The sequence below is a fragment of the Nothobranchius furzeri genome, chromosome 1 (assembly GCF_043380555.1).
Source record: "Nothobranchius furzeri strain GRZ-AD chromosome 1, NfurGRZ-RIMD1, whole genome shotgun sequence".
Classification (NCBI taxonomy): Eukaryota; Metazoa; Chordata; class Actinopteri; order Cyprinodontiformes; family Nothobranchiidae; genus Nothobranchius; species Nothobranchius furzeri.
The window spans coordinates 82,050,367-82,066,148 of record NC_091741.1 but is presented as its reverse complement, the minus strand read 5'-3'; the positions used below and the strand labels follow the sequence as shown (position 1 = coordinate 82,066,148).

At 39.1% G+C, this 15,782-nt stretch overlaps 1 protein-coding gene across 3 annotated transcripts in view; it reads right to left on the bottom strand.

Annotated features, from left to right (window-relative positions):
* The window catches only part of enox2 (ecto-NOX disulfide-thiol exchanger 2), a 338,606-nt gene that overhangs the window by 165,661 nt on the left and 157,163 nt on the right, over positions 1-15,782 (bottom strand). The window lies entirely within an intron of this gene.

Sequence of the window (15,782 nt, the reverse complement as noted above, 5' to 3'; positions counted from 1 at the left end):
CAGGAAGTTTCCCTTATGAATCTGCTGAGATGATCAGGTGGCTGTCAGTGTAGCATGTGGTTGAGTGTATAAAAGTCTTGTAATCTAATAGAAACACTCACTTTGTTCTATTTTTGTCCACACATGACACCAGAGTGTTAAAGACGAGGCAAAAGATATATGTAATTAAGTCAAAACAAGTGAAGAATAAGGGATTGTAATTAAATCTGTGGGTGGATGGTTTGCTGGGTTGAAATATTGGGCTGCAGAGTGGGTTTCAATGGATCTTCTGTCTGGGCTCACTCACACAGTCACACACATCTCTTCAGTCGATCTCTAGTGAGAATCCATCCGTCACACTTATTTACTGATGACTGTCAATCCTGGGGAGTGAAATAAATCCATTACTTTGGCGATGTAAAACAGTTTAAGCTCAGAGAGACAGCTCTCCATTCACAAAAGGCACGAGGAGTTTCCAGGAAGAGCAGCCATGGAAAGAGTGAAACATACTCAACAGCTGGGAGGGAAATACCACTCAGTCAGCTTTAGTGGCTCTGGCTGGATCGCAGCTCACAAAGGGCAACTCTATTTTACTCATAAAGGTGTGCATATCAAAGAGACTTATTTCTCCTTGAGCAATATTAAGGACATTGGAAGGGAGTCACAAAAGGCGACGAATTAAACATAAATAATAAAAAAGGCATTCCTTTGGTAATTTAAAAGAGGAGTCAGTTAAGGTCAAAGAATCTTGTATGATATTCAAGACCTCATCTGACTCTGAAGAACAGGGTTACAACTGCCTTGGTGGAAAGGAAATGAAACATTTTATCACACACCAGGAGCCGGATTCTCCGAGGCTGAACCATGAACAGCTGAAATGTAGGTGGTTTAGTAAAACAGCGTGCAAACAGAACTTTTAGAGAAAGTATTGTACATGGATGAGAGCGTAAACATTGATATTTACAGTGTCTTTACTGGGTAATCAACACTTTCTCTGCTGCTAAGTGAATATCTGTTAGCTGCTGAATGAGAGTGTTCAAATTTCAACATCTGGCCACAGGGAGGAGCAGTGTCAGAGATGATCACTCCCTGGGGGAGGAAGACAAGAAATACCAGGAGGCTGGGTGGAGAAGCAGGAAGCTGAACTGAAAGGCTGCTGAATAAATTAAAGTAATTCAACTGCTGAGAGGAGGAAAAAAAAATCTTTAATGTACAAAAAACAAAACAAGCAAAATCATGAAGGTCTGTGACTTGATCTTATGAAAGCACATATTAATAACTAGAAATCCTAAAAAGGGCCAGTGGTGCCTAGGTGAAATAAGAATTTAACCAATGAGGAATTGGACCAAAGCATACACTGTAAATCTTCAAACAACCATAATGAAGAAGAAGATGATGAAGAAACAATCTTTTATACAGCGCCTCTCAAGATAAAAATCATGAGGTGCTTCACAAACACAAAGATTAAAATAAAAAAGATTTTAAATTATTAAAACAAAAAAAGAGGCAAAATAAAAGATCTATTTTTGTCTCAGACACACTCACAAACAAATGTCTTTCCTAATTATTAACTATTTTCTTTTTTTTTAACAAAACTGATTTGAATTTATCCGACTCCCAATTTGCATCGAGGTGTGGTCAAGACTCCTCATAGGGGTGGGCAATATGGGAAAAAAAATCCTATCACATTTATTTTTTCTAAATTACAACTGCAATTTTATCACAATTTTTTTTTCCATTTTGACAATTCAGATGTTTTGGAAGTTATTAACCTGTAAAATACATCGATTTAAAGCATACCTCTTCACAGCTTTAGAGTCAACTATCCATGTCACAGATCCAGTGTGTAATAAACAAATAACATGAAATTAATTGTTTAGATTAGTTTATTATTTTGTTTGAAACCAATTGTCTCATTTCAAAAATGTTGGGAGCACATACCAAGTTCTGCTTAATGCAGGAAAAACTAACACCTTTTAAAAATTCCCATCCATCCATCCATCCATCCATCCATCCATCCATCCATCCATCCATCCATCCATCCATCCATCCATTCATTCATTCATTCATTCATTCATTCATTCATTCATTCCAGTTAAGAGCTAGAGATGCATGTCTCAAATGTCACACAGACACTTATGTTTACTATACATTTATAATTAATATTTAATTAAACTCCATCTAGAGGTGGCTCATATCCTATCATCCACTATATTACCAGTAATTATTTCTTGTCTAGAGAAAAAAAAAATCTATCATATGAAGCTAAATTCATGATGTATTTCAATCTACTACTGGAGGATTACGCACACTGCCGTTTTGGACTTGCTGCTCCCCAAAGCTGCTTCCAGACTACGCGGGGGCGGGGTTTAGCCTGTTTCTCTACACAGATGGGATAAACAAAGCTCCGGCCGGCAGCCACAGTGAAAACATTCGCTAAAATACAAAAAAACGTCCCCAACAATAAAAGCCACAACACCAAATGCAAAGTTTTGAGCAGAGCATTGACCCAGATGTTCCCTGACCTAGCAGACGTGTGAGAATACAAGTAACGACCGCTTCAAGATGGAGCTAGCTAGCTGCTAGTGCTAGCCCTATAATCAATTATGGTGTGCTTTTTCAATGATTCATAAATGTTGAACTTCGCATCTTAATGTTTATGTCCACCGTCTGCAGGTGGTTCAGAATGCCTGTGCTCGGCTTCTGACCAAGTCCTCCAAACACGCCCACATCACCCCGCTTCTCCTCCAGCTTCACTGGCTGCCAGTCAACTTCAGGGTTCATTACAAGATCCTAGTTCTGGTCTATAGGACCTTACATGGACAAGCACCATCTTACATTGGTGATCTTCTTAGTCCCTACACCCCCAGCAGGTCCCTGAGGTCCAGTGATCAAAGCCTACTGGTTGTGCAGCGCACCAGGCTAAAGACCAAAGGTGACAGATCATTTGCTGCTGTGGCCCCCAGACTCTGGAACTCTCTCCCCCTGAGCCTGAGATCAGTGGACTCAGTGGTCTCCTTCAAAAAGCAGCTGAATACTCACTTGTTCAAGCTGGCTTTAGTGTGACCTTCATCACCACTCTCTCCTTATTCTACTCTTATTCCACCTTCTCAGGGATCCATTGATTTCCCTCTTTCTTATTAATTTTCTCGCTCTTTCCTTACATTTTTTAATGAAAATTTGTAATATTTCTAATTTTAAACATATTTTAAAAATCTTTTTATACTTTAATACTTTTTTTGTGAAGCGCCTCATGATTTTTATCTTGAGAAGTGCTATATAACAGCTAGTTTTCTATCTTTTCTTAATGCATCGATTAGATTATTTTCCTTAGTTCTACCGAGCACCCCAGCTAAACAAATCCACACGCTCCCTAAAACATAGCCCCGATTGATTCTTTGGTGTGTTTGCCGTGCCAACAGAAGCAGACTAGCAAATGGCGTGACTCGGCTGAGGAAAAAAAAAAAAGTAGTGTATCACATGATGGCACATACGGGTGTGATAGAACGCAAATAGACGGCTCTACGATCTCCTAGCTTTGGTAGATCGTCAACACATTAAAATCCTTAACGATTTTATATGGTCAAATCGCATGGCCCTAATTCTGAATGCTTTTATACCCTGTCACTGTGCCCCAGGGCAGCTGTGGCTACACTGTAGCTCATCACCATCAGTGTGTGAATTTGTATGTGAATGATACACTGTGGTGTAAAGTGCTTTGGAGTCCTCTGACTCTGAAGGGCGTTATACAAATGCGGGTCATTTGTCATCATTTACCCACAGCCACAGCTACATAACATGGCACCTGTCAGCCATTGGCCAAGCAGATTCAAAATCAATGTGTTGCACAGTTTGAAGCTAAAGAGGGCACGACGCTGGCTATTTTAGGCAGAACTTAGATATTTTATACAAAAAGCAGCAGAATGCAAAAATAATGACTACACATTTCACAGCACGGTTAAACTCATGTATACAGTTTTTTAACAAAGAAAAAATAGGTTTTGGTGTGACTTGCTCTTTTTGTTTCCAGTAAGACCACAAAATCTCTAAATATAACAAAAAAAAAACACACACACACACAGCAAAACAAATGCAACAAAAGCATCCTGGACATATTTTACTGTGGATAAAAATATTAAAGAAACAGTCATGCAAGGTAAGAGTCCTGACAATTGACAAATGGAAAACTAAACACATGCCAGATGATACACAGTGGACACCATCATTCCTGTCCGAACAGCTTTTAAAGAATATGTGCAATCATGTTTGCGCCAACACTACATTATTTAATAAAATCCATTAAATAATGGTGATATAATTAGCTTTTAATAATGCAGCCATGCTACTGGGAGGTGTGGAGTTTGAGCCTGTGATTTTTCAGTCAGGGCAAACAGTGTGGCGCTGAGCTGTAATAATTTTCTTACCAACACATTTGTATAATTTTCCCGTAATGCTTCATGCTTTTCCTATCAGCTTATAAACCCATTGGTGTGTTATGAATAATGCACAGCATTAGGAAATGTGCATCCGCTCCACTCAGTGAGGAGCAACATCACTGGGGGGTGGGGGTACCTTAAACAGTGGACTATTAACCTGAGCTAGAACTAAGAAACATACAGACCACAGTGTTCATCCATCTGAGCAAAGCAAAGGGCCAGACAGTGGCACGCTGCATTACCATAACATATTCTCAGCCACAGAAATAAATTAGCTTCTCTGACTTTTCCACTTCATTACTGAACCCTCTGTCTATCAACAAACTGCCTTTCTGCTCCGCTGATTTGTATCATCAAACAGGCAAAGTGGTGGAGACGCTCACCTGTCATGACAAAAGGTGAAGACAAACTTTTCATACTAAACAGGAAAAACCTTCCCGAGAGGAAACATTGCACTCATGACTGCGCGGCGAGCTCTGAGCTATGCATGATTGTGTGTTAAAAAAAAAAAAACTAATCAAAGGTGCTGCAAGTCAGGACCTAATGTCACATTGTTCCTGTGAAACTTTCTCGGATGTAAAAAAAACAAAGCACCACTGTTGCTCAGATGCGAGTTAACCCTCTAGTTTGGGACTGAATATTTGACTCACTGCCCGCTGTCACGCTGAGAGCAGGAGGTTAGGACCCAAGATGCAGAACACCCAGAGCGGCACGAGGCACACGCAGATGTATAAATTAAAAAAACCTTTTATTAGGATGGGGAACAAAAGTAAAATCCAAAAGGGCAGGAAGCCAAGCCAAAAATCTAAATCCGACAAAACCAAAAGCTCACTTTCTGAGCAGATAACTAGAGACCAGGTGGGGGAACAAAACAACGCTGACAAAGACAATGGACCAACCAACACTGAGGGACAAGACAGGGCTTTTAAACACAGAGGGAAGCAATCAGGAGAACATGTGACAGGTGTGAGGAGTGAGGTCTAGAGGGAAGACAGGTGCCATTAATAAACTAAATGGGGAAAGAACTTAAGCAGAGGGGGAGATAAACCATAACATCTAAAACACTAAATAACTGAACCTAAAGACTAAGGGCAAAGATAAACAACTAATGACTAGAGGGGTGAGGAGGACTAATACAAACCAATAGGAACTACACAGGAGTGACTAGGAGGAAACATGAGGGAAGCCTAGAGGGAGCTGGAGAACACAAGGAGACACATGAGAATCTGGAGAGGTCTGGGGAAGTATAAGGACACACAGAGCACAAGGGGGACACATGAGGGGAACGCAGAGGAAGAACAGGAGGGGGCTGTGGACCAAGGGGACACAGAACATGACAGCCCGCAGCCGTGACCTTCAGCACAAACATGTTTATGCTTTAACCCTCTGGAGGCAGGCGTTGCAGAGTTGCAAGGTTAAAACCTACCTACCTGGTTACTCCACAAACGTATTTCATGAGCATTTTTTAACTAAGAAGTACCCCTGAAGGACTTAGTTGTTCGTCCTTTTATCAAAACTGATTTTAAGCCTGAGAGGGTTAAGTGCCAAATTTAAATCATTTATTTAAAAAAATTGGCGATGCCTTTTTTGGTTCTACTTTTATGTTGTACATGCTTGGTCCTGGTTGAAATGAAGGGGAAGAGAGATGATGTAGGTGTTAGCTTAACATCTGCTGGGCTAAAACCTTTTTCATTCATTAAGATAGTTTATACAAATAATCAGTTGTTAAAGGATGAATAGACCCTTTTACTACCCACGTCATCAAAAGTTGCGCACGCACCCTGGTGACGAGAGTGAAACACTTTCTCATTAACATGCGACACTAAAACAACGTTTTAAACCGTTTGTTTTTAAGTTCTGAGCACATAAAAAATGTCGAGCTGTTGCGTGTATGGATGCCAGAAACAGGAACACCATAGGGACATCTAGTGTGTGGAGGTTGGAGTTGCAACAATAGAACAAGGTTTCCAACAGGTTCGCTGCCAATACGTAAAATGTTTTATTTGGGTCCATCTGTTGTGGGCTTCTCCTAAACTCACTCTGACTTTAGATCTTTTATTGTCACTCCTCTTCTGAGAAGGACACCTTCTGGGTTCAGAAGCAGCTGCATGACTTGCCAGGTCGACCACTTCCCACAGTGCCAACCTCACTGTGCTGAGCGTACTGTTCGGCAATCCTCTAGTGGCTGGTACATGTAGACATGACCCCGGTGTCGTGCCCGTTAAAATAAATATTTATATATATTTTTAATTAAAATATATATATTTTAAAGGAAATACTGAACCTTCATTCTGCTCACCTTTAAACTAATTCATGGAGGTATTATTTCTAAAAAAATATATAGTTTTTATTGAAATGTTCCATATTCAACCTTTAATAGAATATTACCTTATAAAATAATACAAAATAGTTAAACACAAGACCGACTACAAAAGGTTTCTCTTCCCACAATAAGATATCACTCTAGTGATAGCATGTAATGTCCTTCGAAACAACACAGCATGTTTTTGCCAAGGCATGTTGACATTATCTTGCACTTTTCTAAAATGGTAGCCGACTGTGAAGTTATGAGTGGCCTCAGCAGATGAATAAACAAGGTGCAGAACTGGCATGGCTTATCAATGGATGGCAAAGAATGCTAAGCAGCAACAGTATCCTCGAGAGACTATTAGAGAAGAGTTTCACCTCCTGTGTATTTATAGCAAAGACAAAGAGCTGTTAAAACACAAACACTTCGAACAAGTGCAGAATGGACGAGACTCCCGTGCAGCTGCATCATCAGGCGGAGTAAGGCCCTCTGAACTAATAATGCCTGAAATCATCCAGCTTACTTTACGCCACTGGTTTGACAGAAAAATGGATCAACCCGTATTTAGTATGGATGCATATGAAACACACATACACATGCTATAAAGGTTTTGAATGACAGAAGATGTTTATTGCAGCTTTTTAGATATTCCACTTTGAAAAGCTATTTTGTGAAATCCAAGTGAACTCTGTAAGTTTTAAATTACAGTATAAATTTTTGAAAACCCTTAAATAGATTTGCCCAAAAGCTTGTTTTCAGTTTCTGTAAAAAGACAAGAAAGGTTTAAATGTTGACAGTTGGTTGGTGTTAGAGTTAACACATTTATTTTATTGTTTATTTTTAAAGTTTATTCAAGTCAACACTGAAGTATGGAGACACCTTAATAAAAAGTGGTGCAAAATTTCTGCTAGTGCAGTTATTATGAATATCCTTAAACTTATTTTTACTTATTCTTATATTTCTTTTCCATTGTGATTGGTAAGAATATTATCATACAAATTATATTATTGTATAAAACTGTATTTTATATTGTATAAAAGTTATTACAACTGCTGATTAAATGTAAAAGTTATTACAAATGATGATTAAATGTTAAAATGGCTTGCCTTACTGGCTTGTTATACACACATACAGGGGAAACATGGCATTACTGGATTGCTTGAATGTTACTGATAAATCATTTCATGCACAAATTTTGTGTGACTGTCCTTTCGTGACTTTTTGGAGATGTGTATTTATGTTATGATTTGGCATCAACCAGAAACTTTGTGCTAGTTCTTTTATGTGATCAAGTGTAACAGGGTGGGTGGTGTTGTTCTGTGTCTTGTTTTTTGTTGTAGGTTCTTTAAAAATATGTTTAAAACTCAAATAAAGAAAGACCTTCGTTTAAAAAAATCACTTCAGTCTCTAATGTAATCTGACTCAGTTGTAGCTTGTTTGTCTGCGGGATGATCTCAGACATGATGAAAGAAGTTGAGGGTGTTGCAGCTTTTTTCAGCCAGCTCTGCAGATGGGCGAGCCATCGTCCTGAATTTCTCCTTTCTCCTTTAATGGCTTTGTGAAACTAAAATATTTCCACATGGGAGACTTAAAGTGCTTCCTAGGTAGACACAGAGCAGTCTCTGTGGTTGTTGCAACCAGTTCTGCTTTTGCCATGATCTGTGCACATCCATTCCAGTCAAACTTTGTATTTGTATGTCCAGACAGGCTATTGTCATTGTTTTATTTTGGCTGTGTTGGAGAAGTCTTAACGGTGGATTAAACTGAACGTTTCACACCGAACTGTGGTCAAATGAGCTTAATCGCTGCAACCCAAGTATTCAGTGGTACCCATAACAAATGATACACAATAACACGTTTGTCTGACACTGCTGCAAGGAAGAAGAAAAACCCCACAACTCCAAACGTGAGCATGTATTTGATGTTCTTCATCACATCTGGAAAATCTCAATTTCAGTTATTTTGGAAATAATCACAAAAAATAAACAAATAAAGTCAAATCTTGAAAATTTACCATCTTTTGAAACAGTTGCAGGAAGAGAGTGTTGGCATTGAGACAATGGTAAGAAAACACAAACAAGACAGGAGAAACTTATACAACCTAATCAGAGGTAAGGATTTCAGGAATATTCAACAATTTGCATCTGTAAGTAAATGTCAGCAACAACAATCAAGGTTAATGTCATAATAATTGAGTGGAAAGAATTATGTTCTTGCAGTTGGGACTTTGGTAAAGGTTAATCTATTCCGTAATGTTGTGCTGGCATTTTGAACTAAATGCTAGTATCTTAACATGCATTTACAAATTCATCAATGCTCTGCATGTCGTGCCATATACCAATACATCAGTGTGTATAGCTAGAGCACTGTGCAGGATCACTCAGTGCATTTATTTTGTGAAGCAATATGATGCATTTATCTCTGCTGCGTATGTGGTAATCAATACCTATGGCAATAACCTGTCACTCTCCAAACACAAATTCATGCTAACATGCACTACTGCCATGATTAAGTCATGACTATTCATTACATCCGCGACAGTAAAATAATAATGAAAAAAAGATCCTCTTCAGACCCCTACAATCACTCCTCCAAGCCTGAGGGAATTCACTGAAGGTTAATTTATTTAAATCTCCCATCCACTCATCTCCATTCCATTAAACTCACTAAGAATCTTTGGTTTGCAGTCTAATCCTCTCTCTACTGTCAAAGGCCCATGCCCTTTCTGCCATATAGTCAGAGAACAACTTTGTGTCTGTAAGCCAGCACAGCACTTGATAAGGTCATGTGAGCTTACACATACATGTCCTTTGAGAGCAACACATAACATTAAACTAATGTCTACAAAGCACTCATTGGAAGTAGTAAAGTTGAAATGTAGGATTCTCCCAGAAGAACTATTGTTTTCTACTGTCCTCAGGACCAGAGAAAGTATAAATCTATGGCCATCTGCTGCCTCTTTAACAAGAAATGATACTTTGATGAATGCTGAGTTTGTTCATATCAAGCTATCAGCAGTTAAAGAGCACTAAAGATAACTTGGCTATGTAGACAAGTCCTTGTCATTACTAAAGCATAGCGTTGACTATGATCGGCACTGGTATCCTCATGCTAATGACTTTGGAAACTCACATTGTTCCCTTAAATAGATAGTGAAGCCATTTGCAGTCTGTCAGAAAAGCATCTAGCATATGGTAATGTGTTTTTGTGCTCAGAGACCAGGCTAACGAGACATTACATGGCTCCAGTGTACTTCAACAACAGAACTTGAAGGGAGCACTATGAAGTATGTGAATGGTGACAAAAGAAATGGGTGTGAATGGCCAGCTTTAAAGCACACTTGGTATAACATGGCAATTATTACTTGTTAGGAACATCAGAAGATATACTTAAAACTTTTGTTTTCAGAACATTTCTAAAATATTCTGACAAGACCATCTGATGCTCATAAATTCTCTCAAAACAACATTAAAATAGTCAGCACCTATTTTATGGTGCCAACTCTTAACAATTTAAATATCTCTTGACCTATATCAAACTACTTGACCAACTCATGCAGTTGAACCTGGTTCACTCCACCAACCTATTCACAATAATCTGCTACTCTTGATATTAAACCAAATAAATCCTACTTAGTAACTATTGGGATCAACAAACCACGACATACCAGCTTCTAATTATATATCTCATACCAATGGTGTTCCCCATGCTCATAACTGGAACTGCTTATTTTCATGTTCCTTGTGGTTTTATTGGAAACCAACTATATATTTTTCTGCCATCACTTTTAAACTATGCAATACTCAAAAGTTCTACTTAGGTTTGCTTACAATTCACCAAAACTCATAGGTGCCAAAAGAAAATATTTTTTGTCTCTTCTTTTGTTGAATATTGAGAACTCTTTCATTTCACTGATAACACATTGAACAACTCATATTGTCTGTATTACCACTAGACCCTCATGTATCAACCACATCAACATAATCCTTGCAAATAACTGGAAAATCTTCTTGTCAAAACCACCATGTATTTAAGACTCTCCACATCTTCCTAAAAGTTCCTATTAGTTGTGTTCCTTTGTACCTGTTTGAAAAATGCCATGTGTAAACATTGTTTTACCAGCTAGGCACAAATACGTGGAAATTCAAAATAAATAGCTGAAAGAGAGAGTGGTGAAACTCTGGCAGAGGAAAATAAAGATTAGGCCATTTCCATAAATCAATTAGGACAGTTTAATTAGGGAAAATGCTAATTATTCCAGATCTTTAAATGCATACATATATAAACCTAAATTACATTTCTTGATCTCTGCAGCCTTTTCCTAATTATGTCTTTCCCAATCCCCCAGAGCAAAGCTGCCACCCACCTCCTATTCTTTTTATTTTGTGCCTTAACTAAAATCTGAGTTGCTTCATAATTAGTTTCAGACCACCAATGTTTTTATACATGCAAAAGAATGGACTCGAGTAAACCACACCAGAGACTAATGAAGGCTAGCTGCCATTGTAGACACATGCTTTTAAAACCACGGAGGTGTATTTTACCCTGGCTGTTGGCAAGGGTCTGTCTTTTGTCCTTAAACTGCTCTTAATACAATTACAACATTGTTCTGAGTTGTTGCATGCCGTGAAGCTTAAATACATAAAAGTCAATGAGGATATTGTTCATAAAATAAGAAAAATATTTTAGTCAAGAAACTGAAAAGGTACCATTTGTCACATTGAGAGCACAGAGGTGGTTGGGACCCAAGATGTAGATTATCCCTAATGACACGAGGCAGGAGCGTTTTAAAAGTAAATCCTTTATTTAGGATGATGAACTGAAAATCCAAAAAGGGGCAGGAAGCCAAAAGCAAAAGTCCTGAATCAGGAGAACAAAAGCTCACATACAGCACAAAACCTGGAGCCTAGAACTAAAGTCCACTTAGAGCACAAAGCTGGAGACGAGACGCAAAGCTCACATAGAGCACAAAACAATGCTGACAAAAACATACAATGGACCGACACAACACAGAGACAAGACAGGGCATATATAGACAGGAAGGAGCAATAAGGGAAACGAGCAGCAGGTGTGTGGAGTGAGGGCTGAAGGGAAAGCAGGTGACTACATTAAGCTAAACTGAGGGAAGGACTAACACACATACACTAAGCTGGGGGAGGACAAGCACACACACACACACACACACACACACACACACACACACACACACACACACACACACTTACACACACACATAGACTGAGCTGGGGACAAAGAGGCTGGAGCTACAACTGGAGGGGCTGGGGACGACTGAATGAATGCCAGACCTGAGGGGAATGATCAGAAGGGCAACAAACAGAAGAAACATAAATGAGACGCAGACAAAGGACACATGAGGGTGCTATGAGACACAAAAGGGGAATCTAACGAGGGATGGAGAACATCAGGAGACACATGGGGAAAGACGCAGACACAGACCATGACACCATTTAAGTGTGTTACCATCTGTTTTACTTTTTTATATACACTACTATATACTTGAGCATACTTCAGTTAAAATTCCTTCTTAATGGCACTTAGTTCACTATAAATGCTAACCTATCAAATGATTATCTACTTTGAGGGTTTGTAATCTGTATACTTTGTTGGTGACAGCTACCAGATCAAAAGACAAAGTGATTAAATGAAAATGAGAGATTTGTCAGAGAGAACTTTAAAATGAGTGTCATTAGACCACAAAAACATCCTAGAAATTGTTTTGATGCCACTGGTGTCAAAACTTTACAGATTTCTTCACAAAGCATGTTTAGGATTGGTTTTGAACGCACACCCACACCTTGTCAGGATGCTTCAGAACATCCCAGAGGGCGTACCTAGTTTCAAGAGTAGATAAGAGGCCTTATTCCCTGGTGTGTCAATTAATACTTATGAAAATGCTCCTTCGCTGTTTGTGTTTGTCTAGTGAATGCTGCTTCCCCTCTCTTCCTCCAGCTGAAATGAGAAAATAGCGTGACTGTAACCAAATGTAACAGATGCCCTGAGTGACACCTCAGTTGAGATCTCAACCTCTATATGCAATGGCCCATTTTCAAAAGACAATTCTTAGGCTTTGATGCTATTTTGGGATAAAGCTACCATGCAGGTGTGGTGCAAGAAACAACCAACTGGCGACTTGTCATTCTCCAGAAGTCAGAGCTCTAAATTCTGGACCAGGCATCAAGTCCACAAGGAAAGCCCCGTGCCAATCGTGACCTAGGTTGGGGAGGGGGATATTAGATGAAGCTCATCAATCACAGCTGACAGATAAATGAATTCAGGTGGCTACAACTACCACTAGACGGTGGTGAGTTATGCATGGCAAGATTGTGGAACAATAAATCGTAGACAGCTGCAACACAATGGTTTGATTTGTAATGATTATCAATACTTGCTCTTGTTTTTATCAGGGTACGAGGTGAAACTGGATATCTTCTGTGAGCTGCCTTTTGCAAACACACACACACACACACAACATTATGATAATTTAAGAAGCCTGGGAAATTAGCAAGCTGGACATAAACAAAACTTGCTTAGATCTGGGAGTATGGACACTTTGCTAAAAATAGGTTCAAAGGAGGCCCAAACACCAATATGAATATGTTAGAAATTCACCCAAGAGCTCTCCAATCACAAATCAGTTTATGTTAGCAACATCAGGTAACCTTAGTTAGGGGAGGGCAATATGGGAAAAAAAAGATCATATGACAATTTTGATTTTGCAAGATCACGATCACAGTTTTTTACATTTGTACAATTCAGACGTTTTAGAAGTTATTTACCATTAAAATACATTAATTAAAAACCATACCCCTTCACAGAAAATAGGATAAACGATTTCAGAATCCAAAAAGATAACCTTAAAATTTCTCTCTCTCTCTCTCTCTCTCTCTCTCTCTCTCTCTCTCTCTCTCTCTCTCTCTCTCTCTCTCTCTCTCTCTCTCTCTCTCTCTCTCTCTCTCTCTCTCTCTCTCTCTCTCTCTCTCTCTCTCTCTCTCTCTCTCTCTCTCTCTCTCTCTCTCTCTCTCTCTCTCTCTCTCTCTCTCTCTCTCTCTCTCTCTCTCTCTCTCTCTCTCTCTCTCTCTCCCTCCCTCCCTCCCTCCCTCCCTCCCTCCTATCTTACAGTTGAGAGATAGAGATACATGTCTCAAATGTCTCACAGGCACTTTCATACACGTTCCAAGCATCTCCAAATAAAAGTCCCAAAGCTAAATGCAAAGTTTAGAGCAGAACATTGACCCAGAGGTTCCCTGATCAAACAGACGCGTGAGAAAAATACACTTGACCGATTAGAAATGGCGCAAGTTAGTGGCTAATGGTAGTAGCTAGCTGCTACAATCGAGTATGATGTGGATCTTCAAAGATTAATAATCGTTCATGTCTGCATCTTAAAGCTGCTTTCCAGAGTTTTCCCAATCCAGAAATTATTTATTATTTGTCAGAAATCCGTAAAAGTATTATCTCATCATGTACTGTGATAAAATGTAAGCAATACGTCTATTTATTTTTTATTTTTTGCTAAGCATGCCCCCTGCCCCGCAGAGCTCCGTGTAATAGGAAACTGAGCGCCGACCAGAACTAACCAATATCATTAGACTACCGCTTACCTGCTTCAAATTGAAGGAATACCTTGACTGACACAGAGTTGATGAACTTTTCACGGACAAGTAAGTCTCTAAAATAGAAATATATGAAAACACAACATGACATGAAAATAATACTCATAAAACAATGTGTTTTAGCTGTTTGTTGACTACAGAAGCACTCAAAGGCAGTAGTGTTGGTTGGTTTAGTACCCCAGCTAATCCAACCAACACACTGCCTTAAACTTGCTCTTGGTGTGTCTGTCGGGCTGACAAAAGCAGACTAGCAAATAGCGCGACTCGGCTGAGAAAAAAATGTGCCAGTAGACGCATCCAGAAATAATGGCACAGGTGATAGAACACAAATAGACGGTTCTACGATCTCCGAGCTTTGGTAGATCGTCATCACTTTATAATCCTTAACAGTGTTACATCGTCAGACCGCATGGCCCTAACCTCAGCGCAACATAATGTCTTCTTGTAAAGACAGCATCATTATGGCCAATTCTGTGATTCATCACATTCTTCTCTCTAAAACAAAGCTTTTTCTACTGCCTTTGAATGCTTACAAAAGTGCTTTCAAACGTGGTCCCATGACACTTTATGCAAACAAGTTTCTCTTGAGCTTTTCAAACCATTTTAGGTGTCTAGTTTCTTTACCGCCTGGCTCATTCAGGTCATCCAAACACCACGGTTTTATTCAGAGTAAATTTATAACAGAAATTGTTCTCTGATGTGATATTTTTAACTTGAGACACCTTTGAGTCGAGTACATTTACATAGGAAACAAGCAATTTACAGTTTGCAGCCATGTGTGCAAACATCAAAATAAAAAAATAACCTCAATAAACCCATCTGCAATGTCTAAACTCCTTTCTGTTTAAGATCTAAAGAGTCAAGCACAAAGCAGCAGCATTAACATCAAAATGACAAGTTAAGCGACCTTTCTGCGTAAAATATGAGAGGGCATTTCATAATTTAAGATGGAAAACAGCATGAAGAAGTCATTTCTCTTCTCGCCAACACTCGAGCTTAAACTCCCAAAAGGTTGTGATCACAGCTACAATCGTACTTTTGTCACCATGACTTTTCTCTTCAATAAAAACATACATGCAAACCGTTGGGAGCTGTGAGTAGACAAAAAACCCAGCATTTATTCACACATGAGTGTGCTAATGGACCCTATGGCAAAAATATGTCAGCATTTGTTGTCTGAAGTCTCCTGTTGTTTTGTCACTGGAAAATGGGAGGGAAAGTGTTTGTGGTGAAAGAGGGTTTTAGTGTGCCAGAAGAAATTATTCAGCGAAGCAAAAGGAACTTTTTCCTGTACTGACCATGGAACAAGTGTGGGGGAATCTATTCAAAAAGCTGCCACAGTGAAATTCTACTTATAAATAAAAAAAGTAGCCAAGTGGGGCACAAGAGTGCAAAACATCTTTGTTATACTTTAGGGAGGCTGGG